The 25,005-nt window shown below is 31.9% G+C and overlaps 1 protein-coding gene across 1 annotated transcript in view; it reads right to left on the bottom strand.

Annotated features, from left to right (window-relative positions):
* LOC129220132 (uncharacterized) overlaps positions 1 to 25,005 on the bottom strand; it is a 57,271-nt gene that overhangs the window by 7,423 nt on the left and 24,843 nt on the right. The gene's annotated exons all lie outside the window — the stretch shown is intronic.

Genomic DNA, 25,005 nt, shown 5'->3' with positions numbered 1-25,005 from the left:
GTCCATTTTGAAAATATATTTTGAAAATGTCTATTTGATGGTGGCATGTTTTATAAAAGGATGATTTTTACGAACACCAATTTGCGTAATATCCCTTTCAATGATCATTATTTTGAGAAGAGTTCGGTTCAACAATCGTATATTTGAATGAAGGAATTCACCTTGACCAATGCTTATTTAGGGAAGTAACCGTTTTGACTAATCCATGTTTTAAAAAAATTGCTTTGATTAAATGCTTTTTGAAGATTTGATTTTGAGGATAGCATACTTTATTAAGGGTTTCTTTCGATATATTCTTCTATTATATTCGAAGTCTGTTCTGATGACCGTATTCTAACCGAAAAAGCCCACAAGTCTTAAATTCTCTTGGAACAGTGTAAGGGCGCAGAACCACGCCCTTTCATGGTTTAACTCCTTAGATAAACCCGATCTTAATCGGCTTGCCGTCAAGAGGAACAGGCTTAGCCCTTTCATAATACATTTATTTCTAAAACTTCGCTTTTTATACTGGCATTAGGCCCCTAGACACCGCAGAGCCCATGCTTAGCTCGGGCAAGCGCATGCGAAAGACACACGGGCACCCAGTAATAGAATAAGTTTAGATTTGTCATATAAGTGGCTTAAAAAACTTATTAATCAGCAGTTTAACACAAGGCTTTCCTTTAGTGTTTTTTTTTTTTTTTTTTTTTTTTTTTTTTTTTAATAAAGATCCCATTGCATTCTGCTTTTACTTTTGCACAGTTACTAAAACTTTCATTTGAAAAGGCTAGATCGTATTTGTCGAAAATGTGAGGATATCTGGTCATTAACCCTCAATGTACAACAGCTTGAAAGCGTTGAAATGGTCACAGTTCAGAACGCAGGGAACCAAAGTTCAACAACAACTACGATCGAGTTTTAAACTCCATTAATCCATAGAAATACAAACTGATAAACTCAATGGCAGTGGATTTTTATTTACAATAATGCTTGTTACATTCAACCGATGAGAACAACCAAACTGGAATTGAATAAATGTGCGAGCAAGGTTCAATGATCGTTCTAGGTTCATGTTGTCGAATTAATTGAAAATGATTTTGGTGATAAATTTAGAACAGAAAAAAAAGCCCTTGAACTTTACAAAACTGTAATTAAAATAAGCACTCATAACATCAATAAATGCTGCTGTAGCATCACCAAAATGATTAATTTTTAAATCCAAATTATAATTCTAGTATAAAGTATTAATCCTTCGGCAAAATTTTTTAAAACTTTTTCCCTCGTTACGTTATTTAAAATCAAGGAAATTTTAAGCCTGTCCTGAAACTTTAAACACATTCCAAACAGAACTATTTTTATATTAATACATTCAACTTAATTATAAATTACTGCTTGCTTTAAAAATGTGTAAAGATTTTACCATGGGAAAATTTGACAGAAATGCAGTTAGATTTTCAAAACCACAAAAAGCTGAACTCAGGTAAATTTGGTAATAATGATGCAACCTCACAACAAAACCTACTCAAGCAATTAACTCCACCATCAGAACAAACGTAACTCCATGCAATGACTTTTGTGCAGGTTGCGATATCAAACGGTCTGGAAAACAATGGTTGAAACTGAAATATTTTTCCAATGCGCCTCATTTTGTTTGGGGTCGCACAAATTAAGTTCAGAAGCACAAAAAGTAACCACAATAGAAGCTCGTCGTTGTGCAACCTCTGCTGTGACCGTAACGGATCGATTGCATGAGAGAGGAAAGGAAATGATTATTCTACTCGTAGACGTGGCCACCGTAAGTAGAGGAATAAAATGCTGGAGTTTTCTTCTTTCTTTGGGAAAAGTTCCACTAGAGTACATTCCCCGGATCTTTGCTTTACTTTAAGAAAGTGCATGGAATAATGATGGAAAATATCGAAGAATACTTAGCTATTTTCTTTATCATATTCATAGAACATTTATCTTCTTTTCTCAAGTGTTGCCACTCAATTTAAATACTATATGTGGGAGCAGTAAATTTATTTCTGTACGTTTATCGATTCTTTTTATTCTGTTAAAAATAAAATTGTCAAATTTATGTTAATTTTTATCTTATTTAATTGATATTATCTTCATCTACTTGTGCGAACACCGGCAGCCAAATTCCTCAAAAGAAAGGAAAAAACTAATGAAGAGCACAGACCCGAAAACCAATGTTTGTGAAAGGAATAGCAGATTCTCAAAAGTCAGTGTTGTTGAGGAAGTCAGCATACCAGAAAAACGATGTCATTGAGAAAGCATATACTATGCATATACTAAGTCGAAAGCATATACTAAGTCTATGTTGTTGATGAAGACCCGAACCAAAAAATGAATGTTATTAATGGAAAGAGCATACCTGACTGCAAATGTTATTGATGCAGAGAGCACATTAATCGAAAGCCAGTGTTATTGATGAAGATAACAAACCAGAAACCTTATATTGATGGGGAGAGCATATTCAAAAACCAATGCTTTTTATGGAGAGAGCTGATTCGAAAGGCAGCTTAAGACAATGTGAAGACAACATTAGCAAAAACTAATGTAACTGAAGGAGAGAGCACATTCGAAAATCAATGCTGATCTAAAATAAACTTGAAACTTAGACGATTTTTATTTATAATTTCTTGAGTCATTAAGTTCAAGTGTTGTGAAATAAAACCTATTTATTGTAATATAGATTGAGAATAAGTTGTAGATCTAAAGCAAATACGAAATTCTTTCGATCTTATTGAAGCATGACTTGTTATTTATTCCCAGCTATGAATATGAGTTAATTTATTTAAAATGACATAGATCGGTAAATAAATATATTGCAACAAAATGGGTCGGTTAAAAAGATAGTAGAAAAGAATATTATAACCAGCATTCCGAATGTCCCTTTTCATTAGAAATGTACGCATGTGTGCATATCCGTTTTTTCAGCATGCAGCAAAATTTGGTAGTTCCATTCAGCAAATTGAGAATTTTTCCAGTTAAAAAAATATAAGTTCGGGGCTTCCCTAATTATCATAATATCACTCATGGAAAAAAAATAATAAAAAATATGAACCAAGACATAAACAAGGAAACAACTGTTGTTGAAAAAGCCTCCCATTTCGAGATGCATGGATTTGTGTGTTGCTTGGCAAAAAGACGTTTCTTTTAACAGAAATTAGATCGAGATTATGGTAATGGAAACTGACTTTCAGGCATACTCTAATCGCATCAGATGCAGCACTCACTCGTATTAAAATAACATTCTGTCCAGATTTCGAAGAAGAAGCAACAATAACTAGTGTAATGACATCTGAATTTAGTTCTCGAACATAATTCCCTTGAACGGTCCCTTTATTTCTGCGCATGACACGGAAGTGGAGCAATTCCCATAATGGCGAATCCATTCATCATGGCGTCGCTCGTTCCCGAAACAGATCGTATCACGTTTCAGGGAAAAGATATTAACACAAAACCGAGTGGATTTCGAAAAGAAGAGATGTTACCCTTTGTGTACTGGGAGGGGCTCGCAAAACTCATGTCACTGCATGAAGAGATTTAATGGAAAATGGGAATAAGGTGGTAGAGGGGGGGGGGGGTATTACACTTCTGCTCCATTATGTCCAATCACGATTTGCTCAGTTCTGGTGGTGGGGGTAATAAAAAAGTTGGTGTTGGAATAAATGATACTTTTGAAATGTACAAGTTCATTGACTAAAAAGCAACATTTTGATGTCGGACCAATCTGAGAGTTTTCTCAAAAAAAAAAAAAAAAAAAAAAAAAAAAAAAACACACACATTATGTTTCACGTCATTTTCAAATGGTCAGGGGTACAAAGCGCTTCCTAGAAACATTTTCGAAATTAAATATTTTCTCGGTAAAACATTGGTTCTAGATAAGATTGCTAGTTACAATGGGATGGGTAAATGACAGTAATAATTTCGAAGTATTATCGCTTATATTTCTGAGCTATGGTATAAATTGCAAAGAAAAATAGTGCTGATTATTTTTTGATCTTATGGAACATTTAAACGTTAAGTCATCCTACGCAAGAAAAAATAAATCTGCACTAAACATCTCATAACATTCGGTAGGAAATTCAAACTTATGAGAATTTTTCATCGAGGAAGGGAGAACTGCGTTCATAGTGAGTTAGTTGATCAGAAAACAAAGTGAGAAAATTTGGAAAAGGTTTAAATTTTATTGAATATGTAAAAAATTTTCAAATTACAAACCATTAGAAATAGAACTTTTGTCTGTCATTTTTTCGTTCCAACAACGATAGAATAGTTTTCCAGAAAGTATACTTTCATGAAAAGAATGAAAAATTTTCACACGCTTTTGCGGAACCGTTAGCACTAACTTTTTCATTTATTCGAGTACCATTTATTCCATTTACACCGCAGGATATTCTAAAGCGACAAGTTGCACGCATGCTGTTGCAATTTCTTATTTCTTTCTTAAAATATTTGTATTTTAAAAAAAAATATAGATAATAGAAAATTGATTGCTGCTTTGAAACGTCAAAGACCTTTTCTTTTAGCCATTTAAGCTTTAAATAATGTACTTATATAAATTTTGTGAGTTGCTTAGAAACAAGATCCAAGATACATCATATGCTTGCTGCGAGAAAGCATTTCATCAGCTAATTGGCACTTAAGAATAATACATATCCTACTAAATACATATCCTACTAAACCACATCACATGAGTGTATCTTAAAACATAAATGCCGTGTTAACTTGAGAAATAAAATTTTTAACTTGCAACTCATTAAAAACTGTTATTTCTAGTACTCGGACATTTTGGAGACACATTCCCAAAAATAATTTTATTTAAAATAAAATGAAAGAATTCAGCAGTGACACTTAATAATTATTGTTGTTCTTGTGACATGAATGTAGACATTTATTTATATTTAGAATTAAGAAGAATTCAGCAGAAAACTCTTAAAAATTATTAATTTTGAAACTTAGATTTGTTGTTGTGACATGGATGCAGACATTTCAGGCCGGCACGATTCCAGCAGATAATTATCAGCCATCAATGAACCACGGAAATCGCTTTTCAACCGAGCATAACAAAGCATTCAAAAGAATATTTGAAACAAGAATCCACATATCGACTCATTCGAAAACAGAAATGTTGTACTGAAAAAGACACAGAAGAAACAAAGAGGGGTTGTATTTGGCAGAAGAAAGGATTAATTGGACACGAACAATGGGCAGTTGTTCTGTCTATTCTAAATGGAAAAGAGAACAACTTTCGAAGACTATGAGTTTCAGTTCTACCAATGAATCTACATCCAGAATTAAGTCTCAGGATCAACGGTCATGTCACGGAACATGGAACACTCAACTTTAACCATTTTTTCCTTTGGATTCGTTGTTCCGTTGTCTTTAATTTTAAGAAACATATTTTTTTAAAACAGATTTGCTACTTGCAGAATGGCAGCTGAAACTGATGACTTTACAACTTGACCTCTTTTCTCTTGACCACAAAAAGTGGGAAAGTCCTTCTTTTTTTCTTTTTAAAGCTAATAATAGTTTTTTTATTATAATTTTTTATCATGGACAAATGCTCATCGTTCGCACCATGAATTAGTGGTAACAAAAAACATCTCTATCGTATACATTGATCTGAGGCTGTTTTTTTCTTCCTTCTTGTCTTTTAAATTGGGGTGGGGGGAGGGCGGGGCTAGGGATATGAAGTTGTTAAAAAATATAATCATTGCTAAGTTATGACATCACTCTTCAAGTAATATTTTTTTAAAGAAAAGTTTCCTCACAACTAAATGACAACAATAGTTACATTATATGAAAATTGGTATAGTATTCATACAAAATAATTTGCCAGCTTGGATATCAATGGTTTGAATAAAATTAGTCCCCCGTCTTTTTTGCACTTCACGCAGGAAAATTTCTAGGAATCTGTCTAACTTATGATGAAATTGCAATTGAAAGAGTTTTGTGGCACGTTAAATTACTATAAAACTCCTCTACGGTTCCAGTAAATTGCATCAAACTTGGGGAAATAACCCAAGATAAAGAGGGATTCTTGACAGAGGGGACACATTTAAAGGATAAGAAAAAAATTCTAAACTTCATTCCCATCTTTCTTGACACATAAATAACAAGTTCCTTTTTCGCTGATTTGTACCCACGTGATTTTAATGGTTTTATGCATAAGATTACATGTACTTTTTTAAGCGAACTACTTTCTTAAAGCATTGTAAAAATCAAGCCCAAAGAAATACGTACTGGAATGTTGAATCTCTTTGTATTGAAAACTGTTTATGGTTATGACATATGTAGGCTTGTGCACTCATTAACGTTACTTAGCAGAAATCATTTTTTCAGCTTTTCTCAAAGAAATCTTTTCTTCTCCTAATAATGCATGCTTTTTTTTTCTAGTAAAATATTAAAACTATTTGAGTGTAACAAAAATTGTGACGTTAGTAGGCAGTCATACAAAGCAGTTTCAAAAATTAACAGTATATTACGCAAAAACTAAACTGGTTATGATAATAGTAAGTTGTATTGTGTGAATAAAACCTTTATAGAGAAAACGAATTACAGGAACAAAGTAGAAACGTTTCTTGCTCTAACATCTAAAAACACAAAACAAAGACTTTGTGTGCTCTGTTTCGAAATTTCAATATTCCTTTACTTTTCTTGTAAAATTCTGATAATTATACTCTTGCAATGCAAGGCTGTTATTATTTTTATCTGTTAATTTATTCATTTTTGAAATAAGAACTTAAAAATAGGTTAAATCTATTTTTCTTTTACTTAAAAAGAAAAATCTTTTAATTTTGTTCGTACCATAAGCTCTGAAAGTTTTGTTTGTTTTCAAAATTAATAAATAAATAAATTACAAATTAATCAATAAATAAGTTATATAATTTAAAAATTATATAAATAAATAAATTATAAAAAAATAAATTTTTTGGATACTTTTTTAAACAATAGCTTTTTTTCCTTCTTTTGCTGATATTTTGCAAATTATTTGTATTCAATGATTTATAAAATGAACTTAGGAGACGGACCTATTATGTGTCCCTCCTTAAAGGGTTAACTCCAAAACACTAGTACATTCCAATTTCTTTTTTTTGTGTCTCATTTCGTTTATACTTGAATAAATAAAGTGACATATCTCCAAATTACTTTTGCAGCTCAACGACTGGTCAGTTGCCACCTCACCAGAGTAATAATATATTTAAAGAACCGGGTAAACTTGAAAGTAGAAAGGAACGAGTTCGGGCAGGTAAATCGTGATTACCGATTTTTTTTCTTTCCCCTCTGCTAAAGCGTAGGCTGGGGGCGGAGTGAGTGTAGGTGAACACGACTCGGTTAGGGTATGGGAACAGACCGGATCTTAAGTGAGAGAGAGAGAGTTATTAATGCGCGAAAAAAGGATGGTTTAAAAAATTAAGTGGCGAGATAACAAACAAAATAACCTTCTACGAAGGAACTCTTTCCTTCCGCGATTGTCCAGCGTACGGCACCAACCGAACTCGGAGGAATTCGTGGACGAACACGCCTCCCCCCGCGCACGTACACCTGCACTCACGTGATTCGAGCCACCCTCACAGAACTACTCTTTCTAGTTCGTGGCCTTTTCTTGTTTCGCGTTTTTTTTTTTTTTTTTTTCTTCCTTCAGGGGGAAATATCTAAAGAATGGACCGTTGTTGTTTCCTGAACCTGATTTCGCGGATGAACCGCTTGGCGTTTTATTATTATGATTATTTTTTTATGCTGTTGAATGGCAACGCATATTTGAAAAGAATTTGTTGAGAATTTGATGAAGGATTCCTTTGTGGTACTCTTTTGATGGATTGACGTGAAAGGATCCTTTAGTCGTATGGATTTAATGAGTTTGTGGATTAGGAGTAATCAATAAATGACATAAAAATAATAAGAAAATATTTTGTGTCTGTTAGCTTAATTCATACAGATCTGCATACTTAGCAAACAGTTTTCATTACCATTCCTCCTCTAGCAAGAAACCTTGACTCCGAGCTAAGTTGCCAATCCTATATTTTAACATGCATCATCAAGGCTTAATTTCTAGCAAAAGAAGTACAGAAGACCTATTAGACCAAGAGCTGGCTACAAAAAACGTTGATCATTCGGAACAAGGAAAATTTTTGCCTGAGAAACACTCATATAGCCGATCATTGCATCATCCGTTTTACCAGGGCGTGTAAGGGGCATGAAGAGGAAGCGGGTAATCAAAGAGCAGATTTTCTGCAAAATCTCCAAACAGGCACTTTCCAGAAGTTCTGCAGATTTTCTCAAAATAACAGTAAACCTAAAGTTTCCACGAATAACTCTTATTCGACTCAAAACTAAGGTGACCAGATCCCCCCCCCCTTTAGAAATTTAGGCAACAGCATGCTTTAAAATAAAAATAATTTTTACTAATAATAAAGCTCGAAGTCTCTGTCTGGATGTCTAGATGTCTGAATGTCTGGATCTCTTTGACGCGCACAGCTCCTAAACCATTCGGCCGATTTTCATGAAATTTGGTAAACTTAGTTTGTAGCATGGGGGTGTGCACCTCGAAGCGATTTTTCGAAAATTCGATTTCGTTCTTTTTATGTTTTAATTTTAAGACCATTTTACCGAGTAAATTATCACAACGTGGAGGAGTAAATTACGAAATTATCATAACGTGGAACCGTGAAATGGGCGAGCAAATGAACATAGCTAATTAGCGAGAAATTCATCATCCATTATTTGTAAATATACAGGCGAACGAAATGACCTTTTAATTTTCCACTACGGGCAAAGCCGTGCGGGCACCACTAGTAATAAATAAAATGTTTGTTTATTACAAAGAACAAAGAGAAACAGTTTAAAAATAAGAATGGTACCTAAACTTCAACAGAGAAACAAATATAAAAATACCATTAATTAATTAGTCAATCACTATCAATAATTAAACTTCATCGGGAAACTTTGACACTCAGTTTGTGTTTTCTATTTCGGTCTCTTAGACCAGGGTTGTCAGGTGAAAAGTTTTGAAAATAGCCAAAACACTACTTAAAATTGGCCAAAAATAATAGCCAAAAATAATAACTCTTTCACAGATTTCGCAGTGTATTATGGAACGTTTCATATCGAAATTATGGCTATAACGACTTTTTTATTTGGTCCCTTCGTTTTCGCTATAAACGGGAATGACTCTGATATCAATTGAGTAAATATCCTTGCCTTTGCCTTCCTCCCTTTCCTCTAAAAAAATTATAAACGACGGGGTTGGTCACAAGGATAACAAATTTTTGTAGCACTGCGTTCCCTTGACTAAATTCCTGAATTTTCGACTGGTTTATTAATTTACCTAAGATTCCTGTGGTCGCTGAGTCATCAAATTTTTACTCTACGTTTTTTTTTTTAAATTCTGCTGCTATTGAACAACACAAGCAAAATTTAAAGATATTTCCGAAAAATTTAAAGATATCTCGGAAAATGTAAAGATATATCTATATATTCTACTTTTGGATTAATTATTTTATTTTATTTTCCTCGTAAACACCGCTGACCAAGATTCGTAGAGGTGGAATTTTAATGGTAACTCTTTTTTTTTTTTACTTGGCAAGCAGCATTGGCGAAATTTTATCACCTCATAAATTTTACACGTCTAGTGGGGGAAAAAATTCTCCAACAACAGAATCCTTAGGTGTTTCATAATTGTCTAGTTACAATCTCGCAATAAGGAATAAGTAATTAACGGAACGAATCAGATTCAGGAACTGAAAAACTAATGGGAAGTTACGTCAGATTGACACGCTCGTAAATGTTAACGCTAAAAATTCATCTAAAATAAACTTGAAACATGTGCATGAATTGAGTAATTTATATATTACTGAATGATACTTGACAATAAAATAGTTCATTTCAAATAATGTTTGCATTTTTCAGCATTTACTTCTAAAATTAAAGTTAAACCTTCTAAATGGTGTAACATACCTAGTTTTAAAGCAATTACAATACTAATTTCGCTTTTTCTCATTCATTGGTGAGTTTTACTTGCTTATTTGAAGCATCATCGAGGCTTTATGTGAAATTTTCTGTGGCTATTATGAGTTTTTTTCAATTCGCTAACTTACCCCATACGGCTCGCCTACTTACCCCGTGACGGGGCAAGTGTGCGAACTCTGCAAAGGTTCACAAAAAAAAAAAAAAAACATGTAACAAATAGACAAAGCATAGTACTGTGAAAACAAAAATTCGACTTTATTGCTGATATCATACAGATTATCCCAGTACTAGAAGAAAAAATTTCTACTTTATTTACAGCCTTTAAAAAAAATAGAGTTTAAAAAGTTCGCAAACTATCCCCTGTCTCCCCTATATGGGTTGAAATACATGAAATGCGTGAATATCGTTCTTGTTCTTTTTCCTTCAAAATCGGAAGGGATTTCTTCAAAAGTACTACATATACTTTCCCACATAACATAATTTGAAAATAACTATGAATTTATTCAACTTTTCGTTCTTGCGTGTAACTTACCAGGCTAAAAAACTTTCTCTAAAATAATAATAATAATAATAATAATAAAGGAGGGAAGGGTAGTAATAGGTTACAAGGAAGAATGTACACCAAGAATGTGATGATGCAAAAATAGTAACTATTCAAGAGCAAAAACAACCAATTACAGAAAAAGTCACCAAAAGAAAATCAGATACTAACACTAAAACACTAAAAGCAAACTACTTGATCGCTCCTTGAAACTTTATCTATAATGTTCAAAACATAGAAAATATAACATTAAATCAAAAAAAGAAACTCTTATGCAAGACCTTAAAAAGTCAGAATGTTTATTTCAATTCTGAAAAACAAGCATCTTTAGCAGAAAATGAATTTCAGTGATCATTCACTAAGAAAAGAGACTTAAGTGATCAATGAGAAAAAGTGACTTTAAGTGATGATAAAAATGGCTTGGTGGGTTAGGTGAACAGTCTTTTTGTTAGTTAAAAATGACAAGCAAGGCAAATTAGAATACATTCCTGAGAATGCACAGAAAAAAAAACTTTAGGGGGCAATATCATCTAAGGCAATATCCAAAACAAAGACAAACTAGCTTTTAACTTCCGTCATTTATTTACTTTAAAAATGTTCTCATCGGTCCCGTTGTGAAGCAAAGCAGCAAACAGAATCACTGAACCGATAAAAATCACGTCACGAAAACCAGGTGACAATTCTCGTCTGTCGAAGCGCGCACTCCGCCCGTAAAGGGGGGAGGGGGGGCACAAAAGACCACCCGTGTATCTGTAAATAAGGGACAGACAGTTGACAATGAATGGACCGAATTCGGAGAATTTCGTTCAGCTAGGATTCGGAAGAGGAGGAGGAGGAGGAGCGTTGTTTAAGTGGTTGTCTGAGGATCTGGGAAAAAGTAGATAAGGAGGCAAAGAATTTAGTTTTTTTTTTCTAAGGGGAGTGCCGTAAAGAGAAATTGGAGATGGCTATTCCTTTTAACAAGTTCGAAAAAAGCAGATTAGACGCACAACTTGTAAACAATTTAAGTAGAAATTAAGAAGGCAAACATTTCACAAGTGGGAAGAGTTCAGATTTGAGAGGAAGACAGGAGAGTATGGTTTTGCAAATTTATTAATTTTGTGGAGGTTTTTTCCTTAAATTTTTATTGAATTGACTATAAACTAAAAAAAAAGACAACTATAAATTGTATTAGGTTGAGTTTGTTTGTACATTACTCACTTTTTAAAATATTTAGAACACAACGCAGTTTTTTCCCCTTCTTTATAAAAACTTATGTTATTTTACAAACAATGTGCAAATTTTTTGAATCATTTTTCTAAACAATAGAATAATTAATCCGCCGACGTTAATGTTTTAATTTTGATTTCTTCTTTTTTAATCTTATTCCGACGGATCCTCAACACATTTACTTTTGTTTTGGACCCCCAAAATCAACCGTCAGAGATGTGATTCAAACTTAGAATAGTTTTGTAAGGAATTTTATTTAATTTTTTAATGCAGAGTATAGTCAAAAGTATTTCATAAACGTTTCCGAACGAACATTTATATATAACTTTTAATGTAATAGATACTGTTTTGTAGCAACATATTTTCTCCCTGCATTAAATTTCACAGAGATAAATAAGCACACCTTTTGGAAATAATATTTTGAACACGTACTAATTATTTGCGACAAGAAAGGTTTTATACTTAATTAAAATAGCTAAGAGGAGGAAAATTATGGAAATTTTTATCCTGATAAAGCAAGCTGTGCATGCTTTTTTTCCTCCGAAATGAAGCTCGTAAAAAAGTACATCTACGGCGTAAAATTTAGAGAGTAACTGATGAATCTTTTTTTAAAATTAATATTTAAAAATACTTCACCAAATCTTGAAGTGTTTCATTTTTATCGATCGCAGTTCAAAAACAATGTCAGAACATAAACTCGTACATCAGTTGCTTTTTTCAAAAAAAAAAAAAAAAGCTTATTTTTACTGTTGTTAATTTTATATTTATATTATTATTTTTTTTATTATTTAGTGTATTTATTTTCACTGGTATCAGTACTCAAAGTATTTTTTCTCAAACGTACAAATATTGATTATGATAAAATTATCATACATTTTCGAACTTGAGCGAATCTCTCTTTTCTTTTCACTCCCAAACACATTTATTGAACGAAAAGTTTAAATAACATTAACCTCCAAATTCCAAACTACCTTTATGAAATCATACACAAAACGTTATTTTATTGTTCGTTTTAAACAGTCAAAAATAAGCCTTCAAATTTTATTACAAGGCAAAGAACCTGAAAGCCAGCACTTTCTTTGAGTTTATATAAGTGCTAAACCCGGTTTAATTTAAATAAAGAATGAAATGTAAAGATGTTTAGATATAATCATTTCACCAAACATCATTAAAAGATGTAAAAAACCATGAAACGTGAAGGAGGGAGGAAAATATTTTTAGGATATATTTTTCTTTTTTAATAACGTCCGCAGAGGGAACCATTAATTTTCATTTTTATTTTCCTTTCTTAAATAACCGGGCAAGGTACAACCGAAAAAGCTCGTTACAATAAAAGCTCTTTCTAACAACAATTCACGTCTATATAATAAGCCTTCGCGTTCACAATTTTTCCTCCGGTGTTACCAAAAAGTAGAAGGAAAAAAAATGGTGGGGGAAAAAAGAACAACCAACGAAGCCGGGATGGAAAAGTTAGCTCTAATGATCTGCTGCCCCTAAAGCACCGAGAAGGTCTTCTGGAACAAAAAAAGTTCCGCTTTGCTATAAAAATACTTTTTAGTGCCCATAAACATCAAGTATCTCTTACATTTCTTTTGCTGAAGATGCATCTGTAATCAAGGCTTCATGAATAAACCATTAACTCTATACTTTAAAGAAACAAGTTCCCTTTCAGGTGTACTTATACAGGAGGGATACATATTCATTCATCAGGGCGTAAAGTAAAAATTAATTCGCATAAATGATATTTTCAAAAGCAAAATATGCAAGGATTGTGTAAAAATATGACTCTTCTAAGGTTGATGCGGATTAAGTTACATCATATGAAAATGTCTTGATTTTTTTCAATATAGATATTGAAAATTATTATTGTACAGATTCTGTTCTGAAAGAAACCTGTATCTATGTGAATTATACATCATTTTTCTCTATAGTGTACTGTGCTGCATACATATATACCGGAATGGCAAAAGAGAAGAGAGAGAGAGAGAGAGAAAGAAATGTTTTTTGAGCAATCACGATTGCTTATTATTCTCATTTGACTGTTTTGGCGTCCTATGATTTTATTAGTCTCTGTAGGGATGCTTTCGTCATATTTTTGTGTTATTTATTGCAATTTTCCTTTCGAGATAGAAGCTTAGTTTTTCGACCGTAGGTGGGGATGGATCTGGAGTAAAAAATATTACTTTTCCAATGGTGTCAAAAAGAAAACTGTGGTACAATTCCTTCACCTTTTATTAATAGATTTGATGAAGAAAATGGTTCTTAAATTTCAGTTAAGCCTAAAAAAAATTCGAGCTAAAAACGCAAATAACTTCCGCCGTAATTAAGTTGGAGTATTGAAACAAATTGCGTAGAACGCGGAAAATTCTACCCTTTCCAACGATATGTAATATTAATATGTGCAAATAATTTTTCACCCCCATATTTGGGAATTGCCCCCCCCCCCACCACATTTGGGAAATGTGAGAACTGGGCCGAAATTGGAATAAAAAAAAGAACTACTCATCGATTTTTTTTTTTCGAACCGGCCTGCTACTATGAAAATTTCAGCTAACTCGGCCGGGTAATTCTCGAGTTTTGTGCGTTCAAGCAAACAGACACTTTTTGGAGATTTCATTTTAGAGTATGTAGAGAAGAAACGGTGCTACATTGCATCTGTATTAACATTGAATATAAAAAATATATGTAAAATCTAAAAGCGAACAATGACACAATCATAAGTTTTAGAAAAAAAATTGTGAAAAGACCAGCGGATAATTCGACTGCCGATAATCGGGATTTGTCTGTAAATCTTAAATTTTAATGCATTTCGCTATTAAAAAGGAATAAGATGGAAGAGGTTTGAAGTTGACAGTGTAGTAACTGGCACACATACTTTATTCATTAGAAGGATTTATAGAGCTTGGAAGGGATTTATGAAACAAGCAACTTTTGAAACTCCGTCACTTTCAAAATTCCCTAAACTATCTTTCCAACAAACAACAAATCTTGTTCCACAAGTAGTCGGCATTCCTTTGGTCTTTAGTTGGGGATGAAATTATTTAGTCACGAATGCCGTCAACAACCACATGGGAACGCAGAAAATTCTCAGAATTCCACGGTGAAAAACACAAAAATGGAGAGAGGAAATATTTTTCAGTTACCATGGCAACAAAGTAGAGATGACAAGTGGAACATCAGATGGAGTTGTTTGTAACTCGGGCCCTTCTCGGCAGGGGACGCTCAAGATAGAGAGAAAAGAGGGCTTGAAAAATTAGATTGCGAGGCAAGGGCATAGAAATAGGAATGTAAATTCAATGTGACATTCTGGCGCTAAACATTCGAAAGAAAAATTTTGCGGCATGAAGTATTGAAATGGAAATTCTTTATGACATTTAATACATAATGTTGTTAGCAGAATGTGGTCGTTGACTTTTGGAACGTAGAAAGCTCGCATGCTCAAACAGAAAACTATGGTTAAAATTCTGAAAGAATTCACGCAGCAATTGAGTTAAAGCTGTATCAAGGGAAAATTCTGCAGCATTATGTGTCATAATAAAAAATGAAACTAACATAAACTTAATGAAGAAAGGAGATAATCCGATTGAAATACATTTTGTAATTTGAATAACAACTACTTAACTAAATAAAATACATGACGAGAATATAGATGAAAACTTTAGTTTCCTGACGGACATTTTTGAATCCGATTGAAATACATTTTGTAATTGGAATACAATTACTTAACTAAATAAAATACATGACGAGAATAGATGAAAAATTTAGTTTCTTGACGGACAATTTTGAATTTGATATTTGGAATCTGGTTGAAATACATTTTGTAATTTGAATAGCAATTACTTAACGAAATAAAATACATGACGAGAAAAATGAAAATTTAATTTCTTGACGGACATTTTTGAATTCTTTATGGATCAATTTTTCATGCAATTAATGAAAATTTCACGTGACTCAGAAATTTTTGTTTGCAGAAGTTCGAGTTCATAAAAGTTACTAGCACAGTTTTACAACAATATTAAAGTTTCGACATCCCTACTTTCCGTTTTCTTGCTGGTTTTTTTTTCTTTCAAGCTTTTATTATATTTACTCTTTTGTTGGTTAGTGGGCAAAGCTTTTTATTCGTTGCCAAAAACAAGTTTTCCTAATCGACACATAAAATGAAGATGTTTGATTTATTAATATCAAAAGTTCTATTTTTTCTGTGAAATATCCAAATAAAATACCGAAAGGGTTCTATTTAAGTCCAAAGCATTACTTTTAGTTCATGAACTTTACAAGCCTCATTAAAATTAATCAAAAACAGAAGTATTTTCGAGTCATTTATATTCTTGGACACACTTTATCCCTCTCTCATTTCGAATCTTTATTCTTATAGACTTCGCCATTAAGACATAAAAAAACCCGTTCCCAGTGCTCCACAATAATTAGTGCAACTACCAACATGCAGTCGCAGACCTATTAATATCATCACGGCGCCGTTTTAAATAGGTTTCCGTTACATGAGCAGCTTCGTAGAATATGATTAGTTACATCCGAAAACACGATGGATAAATTAATCGCTCAGAGCTACACTTGCTCAGAAAAAAATATCCTTCTCGGAAATGAGTCCAGTGTTTAATTACGTGTGAATGTGTGTAATATCATGGATAAAAAAGAGATACGATGTTTTTTTGAAGGAGACTAAAAAATAGTATGTAAAATTTAAAAAATCTCTCTCTCTCTCTCTCTCTCTCTCTATATATATATATATATATATATATATATATATTTATATGCAACACGAAAAATAATATGGTTTCTTCTGGGGTTGGTCATTTTCCCGACAAATTGATAGGTACTTTCGCAGTACAGTGGCAAAAACCGATAAAAACAAAAACAAAAAAAAAGACAAAAAATGGTTTAGCTGGTTGGATTTTTAAATATTGCAATTTTTGCAAAAAGTCAATAGGATAATGCGCGTAACATGATTGAGATTACAACAAATTAAATATTTCATCTATTTCAAAATCTGGTTGAAACCAACAAAAATGCAAAACCAGGGAAAATTGTTGGGTTAAAAACAATTTTATTTTGTACATAATAAAATTGGGACTTCTTTTTTCAAAATTTAAATTAGTTATTTCATTAATATTGAAACATGGTAAAAACCAACAAAAATGGTAAAACCAGGAAAATTGCTTGGATTAAATGTAAAAAAAAAAAAAAAAAAAAAGATTATTTTTTTTTACAAATAAATTAATTTTGTTAAGTATATTATAAGATTTAACTATTGTGTGTGCAATTCCTTTCTTTATCAAAGTAACGGTTTAATAAAATGATAATTTTAGTTTGTCCTCTTAAAGTTATTACTGTTCTGTTAGTATAGCAAAATAGGTATTACTTCTCTGCTAAAAAAGCATAATACAATACAGTTACGTATCAATTATGATGCGACGGTTGTTAAGTAGTTTAAATCTTTAAAACAAGAGTCCAGTGAGTTCTTTTAATATTATTTACTCTTCCTTTTTCTCATGTTTTTACTCCTAACATTAATTCAAGTACTAAAAGGTAAAAACATAAGAGCGTTTACATTTAGGTCACTGTTGCAATAATGCATTTTTATTTTAAGTTGAAATAACTCTAAAAATATCTATTATCAAATTAAAGTTAAATACTTGCACTCCCGTAAATTAAGCATATCCAGATTACTATCTAAGGCAAATAGTGCAAAAATGGCAATTTTTATGGCTTTCCATGTTTTTCTTACCTTTAGCAGAAACGTGTCAACCCAAGTTTTTAACAAAAGAAAAACTTTTTGTTTTCTTACTAAACCTATGAAGTTAATATGTTAATTTGTTCTCACTTGTTTTAACTTAGGAGAATTACGTATACCTTGTAGTTCTTCAATTTCTTTTTAGTATTCAAACTAAGAGTAGAAAATACATTACAGAATTCAACACAAGTTCTCTCCCTCTCGCCCCTTAACTTTGTAAATTAATGTTAAATCATACATCAAGATTTATAGGACACTCCATCTAAAAAAGCAACGACTATATATTTGAAACGAACCTAAATTGGAAACAGCACTTGGTGATGCACAAAAAAGATTGGAATTGAAAGAAGACTTAAAAGATTTCCAGTGAACCGATTTAAAAAAAAAACTTTTGTAATTAAACAAAAAAAAAAAAACTTTTGACGGAGCTCATGTTAAAATTGATGTAATAATATAAAAGAAAAAAATAATAAAGCTTATTATACATTAACATTTAAAATCATTCGAAGTGACTCTGACTCCAACAACTTTCTGGGAAAACAGAATTTTAAAAATTATTGCATGGTTTTCAGCGGGGCTAAGTTTATCAAGAGATCTGATTGTTTTTTATAGTGCTACAAGCAAAAAACCCTGCAGCTATAATAAGTTTGGTGCTGAAGAGGAAATTAAATTTTCCACTATTTTAAAAACTGCTTTGCTTTACTTAGATGTTAGAAATTTTGAAAGGTTGAAATTTTAAATTTAAAAGGTGTTTTGGGAATTGAATGAGAAACGTATGATAAGTGTCACTCATTCACACACTTCAAATACATTTGCACTGGAAAAATTAAGAAATATAATATGAAAGTAAAACAATAATACATTAATGTGAACATTGCTCCAATACATTAACTCATGCTTATTTTTATATGAACAACTTGGATAGCTTAACACTTGATATACAACGGGAGGAAGTTGAAAAGGAAATTCATTTTTCACGCACTGCCCAATAGATATTTAAGATAATGCCTATATTTCGTGACGAAATCCTTTTCATATGACGAAACGCTAAAGCAAAAGAAAATTATTGGGAAAAAATCTGAAGATGTAATAAAAAATTTAGACAGTGTAAGTAGTTTTTCACCCTTTTCCAGATATTTTACTCAAGCAATACTATGAAGCAACGAAATTTTTTCGAGAAATTATCAAAATACACCTAAAAGATTTTCAGAAAAGCGAAAGTATGGGAGAGAAATACCCATAAGAGTAAGATAGGATGTCTTTATTTGGAAAAACTTTGTAGGAGAAAAGTTGAAAATGTTTCAATCATTTTTATTCCGCTGCATCTTAATCTTTCATATGAAGCATTAAATTCCCTGTTTATTCATTACTAGTGGCACCCGCGCGGCTTTGCCCGTAGTAGAAAAATTAAAAGGTCTTTTGATTCGCCTGTATATTTACAAATATTGTATGATGAATTTCTCGCCAATTGGCCTGCCCAAGTTACGGTTCTACGTTATGATAACTTAGTAATTTACTCGTCCATCTTATGAAAATTTTGCTCGGGAAAATGTTCTTGAAATTAGAATAGAAAAAGAAAAAATCGAATTTTCGAAAACTCGCTTCGAGGTGCACACTCCCCTGCTACAAATTAATTCTGTGCCAAATTTCATGAAAATCAGCCGAACGGTATAGGCGCTATGCGCGTCACAGAGATCCTGACAGACAGAGATCCGGACAAAGAGACATTTAGCTTTATTATTAGTAAAGATAAAACGAAAAATAAAGTTACATCACTTTTTGACTTTTCAATGAAAAATAGTGATAGATTTATACTGTGACTAACTTTTTTATTTATTGCATTTTTATTCAAAATACATCAAGGGGAAAAAATGGGGACAGTAAAACAAACGCGATTTAATTCTTTAAAACCATTTTTGAAACTTTGACAAATATGTACTCTTCACAGACGAAGAAAAAAAAAAAAACTACACGTTTTAAATGCCAAAAACTGGAAATGGGCTAACCCATGTTGACTTTTAATGATATGCAATTTTCGGATCTCTGAAACAACATTGTAGAGCAAATTTATTTCCAAAAGCAAAAACATTTTCCCATGGCTAAAATTCGTCTGGACTTATGCCTATCCATCACCTAAAGTACTAAAATAGTTTTCTTGGAATCTGAGAACAATTTCGAAACATTATTTTTGTTCCATAACTAGAATAATTCAACTATTCTTCAAGCTAAAAATAATTTATAGTATTCAGTTTATGATCCTGAAAATAGTGCGCTACCTAACAGAAAAACATTTTGCAAAAACGGTTTCGAAGAATTTAAAGGAATGAACAGAATGGAAACTATTATGCAAATCTAGTTTTGGTTCTTGTAGGTTGTATGGTTTGAAATAGCTATAAAGTAAAACCTTTGTAATGTTTCATGAACAACAAATATCAGAGAACTGCGGTTGCTTTACATTGTTATAAGAAGGAATTAACAAAAATTTCAAAGTTTAGTGCCATTTGTTTCTACATGACTATTTAATCATTCTGCAATTTTATAGCCTTACATTTAGATAACTTCACAAAATTAAAACTATTATATCGATGGATTTTGCAAATGTTTTCACATGAAAAATATCTTTCGGATTTATAACAGTTGAAAATTTAATAAATAGCTTTTTCTATAAATTATACATCTAATAAATACGCAGCAAAATCCCTTCGCGAAAACTTTACGAATTGCAATATGCTAAATTGAAAAATGGAATAGAAGAAGAAAAAAAAATGAAATAACAATTAGAAACAAAAATTATGTGTTTTAATACTGGAACTGTTTTGCAAAACAGAAGTAATGACTGAAAAGGAAAAAAATAGATAAGTTTTTAACCCTGTGCTGATATATTTTTTTTTTTTTTTTTTTTGGAAAATGATGAGAACAAAAATGTTAGTTTTCAAAATATTTAAAATATATTAGGAATTCATTTTCATAGAAATAATTTAGAACATAGATGTATTTCCAAATTTCAAAACCTGTTACATATTTGACAGTTCATCACTGTTGAAAGAATTCCATATGGCAAATGAAGGAACATAGTTGGGCAAGTCAAATGAATAGATTTAATATAAAAGATAATATATCAACGCACATAAGTGAAAATTAATTTTTGTACTAAAGCACATTACAAGCATTCGCACTAATGAACTAAAGCATTATTTCTTTTATTCGGAAACCGTAATGCATATTTCTGCAGAGAATATAATTTATTGTTTCGTGAATTAAGTGGAATTAAAAGAATTGCATAGCTACTGTTGGCTATTATATCGTCATTTAATATTCATTACACATTGCTTAGCTGCAAAGCGAGTGACAGCGCGAAAATTCACTTTTGCAAAGCAGAACTACGGTTACGGTTAATGAGAAGGCGGTAATTGGAATCTTGGAGAAATGTTATTATTCACGGGAGGGCGGTGGCCCTTTCACACGGAGGTGCGCCCCCGTCCATCCAATGAGCGAAAAAAAAAATAAATAACAAAAAATCGCACAGTGAGAGAGGGGGGAAAAAGTGTATTTGAACTTTCGGTTAAGCTTGTGGAACAGGCTTTCTTCGAAAAACAGGACAAGATGAGAAGTAGTTGAAGATAGGAGTCGGCCAACAGCTTTGACCCAGCCTACAAAAATATACTTCAGGGGATGATCACAAATAAAAGAAAAGGAAATCTTTGTTGTAAAAATTGCAAATCGAAGAACTTCGGGATTTGAGTTATAATTAAATAAATCAAGAATTTGAAACGATAGTTTCAGAGGGTTGCAGTTGCAGTTGCTTCATGGATTAAAAATTTCATTCATCTTTAAAAAAATCTACGTACAGAATTATTCTTTAGAGTAAAACTGCTGATGTAAAGTAAATCATTTAAGTTCCGACAGTCTTTAAAAGCATATTTGTTTGCTACAATGTTCTGTGAAAATATAATGCACTATATTATTCTTACGTTGAATAAACATCAGATACAAGGCCTTCTTATCTAATTCTGGTTTAAAATACTAAGTATTATGGATCAGCTAACGAAAGAACCATATTTTTTTTTTTTTTTTTTTTTTTTTTTGGCGGATATCGATTAGGTCGATGCAGTTCCGTTTAGCAGATGGAAATATTACATTTTGAAAATTGTCAAAAAGTGGTTTTATTTCATACTCCAAATAACTATATGTAAGTTACTTGGATTTATGTGCGACTGCTAATTTTTAGTCAGAAAACTTCTCATGCGAAAATCTACTTCGGGAAACCACTTTTGCACAAAGTTAGAGATAAATTAAAAAAAAAAAAAAAAAAATGTTTCAGCTATTTTCGAATTTGCTTCAGAGTTTATTTTTTGGTGAAATAATGCAATTTCCCATTGCCAACATATTTAAATTAATGTTCCTCAATTATTCATACACGTAGTAACATAAAAGGTTGGCAAAAGCTTAATTTACATAATTAAATTATTTATCACAGGGTAATTACACGGAGCAGAAAATTCACTCTGCCAGGAAATATAGAAGAAAACTAGTATGCCGAAGAAATTTAGAAGAGTAGTGAATTTAAAAACTTAAGGTGAAAAAGAAGAAAAGAAGACTGTACACTGTATGCATCAAAACATACTGCAAACGCAATTATTAAGAGTTATGTTTAAAATATAAGAATTAGTGTGTAACAAAATTCAATAAGACCTTAAATAAACACATATTATTGTGACATTTTCAGTGTTTTAAATAGAACTAATCACTGGAAGAAAAAAATAAACTGAGCAAAACTGAAAGACTGAAACATAATTATTTTCTAAATGATTAGTAAGGAACAAAAAAAGATAAATATATAAATTAATACTACGCTTTGTTTAGCTGCATTCTTTCAAGTGAAAAGAAAGGGGGGAAAGTTTTAAAGTATCTTTAATTATTTCATTTCCCCAGGCTCTAATCATTTATCTTTTAGTTTTGAAACACTTTTTAATGCGTTATTTAAGAGAGAGAAAAAAAAAGTTTTTTTTTTCTTTCACAATATTTAAAAAGTTTTAATGTATTACGAGTATTTGCTTCAAACATTTAATTGAAATTAGAAAAAAATTTTGTTTAGAACATTAAAAAGAAAGAATTTTTCATTTGAAAACATTTTAACTACACATTCCACACTAGAACATTGCATATAATTTAAAACTAAAACCGAAAATGAGAAAGAAAAAAAGTATTTATATGTATAGTTTATCTGACAAGAAAAATGAATTTCAAACCCAAATCATACAATACGAATTTGTCCCAAAAATTGCTGGAGGAAAAAAAGTGACAGTTGCCATCAGAACCACATTGTAAAAATGTTTTTTCCCTGTTGAAAGATGTGAGACTGCTAATTACTCTGGCTATAATTTCATACGTAGCAGCTGCTTGAAGAAGTTTTTTAACAATGCATTCCGTAAAAATACTCGAAGGAAACAAAGAAATGGGCGAAAGATTAAAAACCACACCCTGAGTGCAAATTAAAGGAACATTTTGGGTATAGGGTTTCAGTATGGAATTCAAGTGCTTTTATTTGTTATGTCCAAATAGTCTTTTTGTTGGTGGGGGAGGAGGGGTCTACTAAATGGTACATAAATATTTTATAAAAATGTGTTGGAAAAAATATGCGTTGTTTATCTCTACAAAACATAAACATAATACGAAAAGTGTGTAAAGTATTTCCCTGATAAAAAGGAATTTGCATTTCATTGCATCACAGCAAAGGTCATAACCAAATTGCACTTTTATTAGTGCGATCCATTTTTTTTTTCAACATATTTAGACATTATTTATTTAATATTTTGCATTGATTTTTATGTTTACTAAGTAATCTGCAATTCGTTACTACAATCATTAGATCAAATGATAGTACGTAGTCAACAAAATTTTAAGGGGATTTCATTGAAATATTACGAGTGAGAAAATATACAAATTATCCTTATCTGAGAACAATCAGGTTATCTAATTGATTACAAAAAAAAAAAAAAAAAAAAAAAAAAAAAAAAAGAGCTTGGAATTGAAAAATAAATAAATAAACCAAAATTGGAAGACTAAAACATTGAAAACATCAGTGACAGAAGGGGAAAGTTTATGTGTGATTAATTGCATTATTGGAGCTGTCCCTTTCTTGCTCAAGTGCATGCAATTATTCAAACACGTTTCGGATTTTTACATAAATCCCAAATAAAATTTGGTTTTAGTAAGAAAACAATGCCAATCTGGTGATAAAAAACACTTTCAATGTATTACATTGAGCTATTTAAGAGCTATATCATTCTTCGTCTAAAATCTAAAATGTTGCCTATTGTAGCTAATTTGTTTGATTCTTACGGAGTATTGTTTGGAGATATCGCTCTTGTACAAAATGAATGATACAAATTTTCTTCATATATTTCAACCTGAAACACAATGACGTGAAGCTGTCCCTTTCTTGTGCAGAGGTTTTCAATAGCAAAACTCTTTCCTTCTATTTTTTTCGACGAGAAGGGGGGGGGGGGGAGTTCTCGAAATAAATTAACAGCAGAGAACTCATTCCAAACGGAAATGAATTCCTCAAGATCATAGTTCTTCTTCTTCGAACAATTACTCAACGTGGCTTATTGTTGCCTAAAAAACAAAATCTTGAATCAAACTTGCTCTCCAGACGGACCCTTTATGCCCGAAATTAGGGGTTTTAAGAACAAACTATGGGGATGCAATTCAAAGCGGTATGCCTCTTCTGTATAAGGTTTGCCCTTCAGCAATATTCCCCTCCTACCTATTGAGTTGCGTAGCGGGAAGGTTTTTGAAGGGGGATGCAGACTCTTCTCCGAAAGGTGAAAGGTGAATCACTGGAATGTGCACGAGGATAGAATTGTTTCTGGTGGGAGGGGAGGGGGATCCCCTATTCCCACGTCTTTTTCGGCCGCATGAACATGTTCTTTACAGCATTACCAAGAGAAGTACTTTTTCTTTCTTTTACATTTTCCTTCTCCTTTTCGGAGTGGATGTTATCTTTTTTTTTTATCTTTGTTTTCCATTTCTTTCACAGGAAATCGTTGTTGGTAAGTTATACCAAATGTAGATTCTGCAATAATAATGGTGGTGGTGGTCCCGCCAAATTTGACAGGATTTGTAGCGATAAAAGCAAAGATGCCGACAACGGGACGGGAGGAACATCGTTACAAACAAAATGGTACTTATCAGAACTTATTGCCAAACAAAATCACCAATAAGTTTTTAGGTGTACAGAAGAAAACCAGAAGCATCACTACTAGCAAGACATTCCTCAAGAATTCAGGATAAAAATGCCAACATTGATCTTAGAAATTAAGTACAACAAACAGTCAGATTTAGATTTAATTTTAGGTGTATATTCATGAACAGATAGAATTGATTATAAAATGAAAAACATCTTTTAAACTTGAGAGAATGCTATTTTAAATTTTCACTATGGGAATTTAACTTTGAGTTTCAAGGGGTCCGGACACGGAACCACTCCTTTACCTACAAGACATAATTTTTTTTAAAAAATCCAGGGTTTTCGCACTTT

The sequence above is a fragment of the Uloborus diversus genome, chromosome 4 (genome assembly GCF_026930045.1).
Source record: "Uloborus diversus isolate 005 chromosome 4, Udiv.v.3.1, whole genome shotgun sequence".
Classification (NCBI taxonomy): Eukaryota; Metazoa; Arthropoda; class Arachnida; order Araneae; family Uloboridae; genus Uloborus; species Uloborus diversus.
This window is presented reverse-complemented; position numbering and strand designations above follow the sequence as displayed.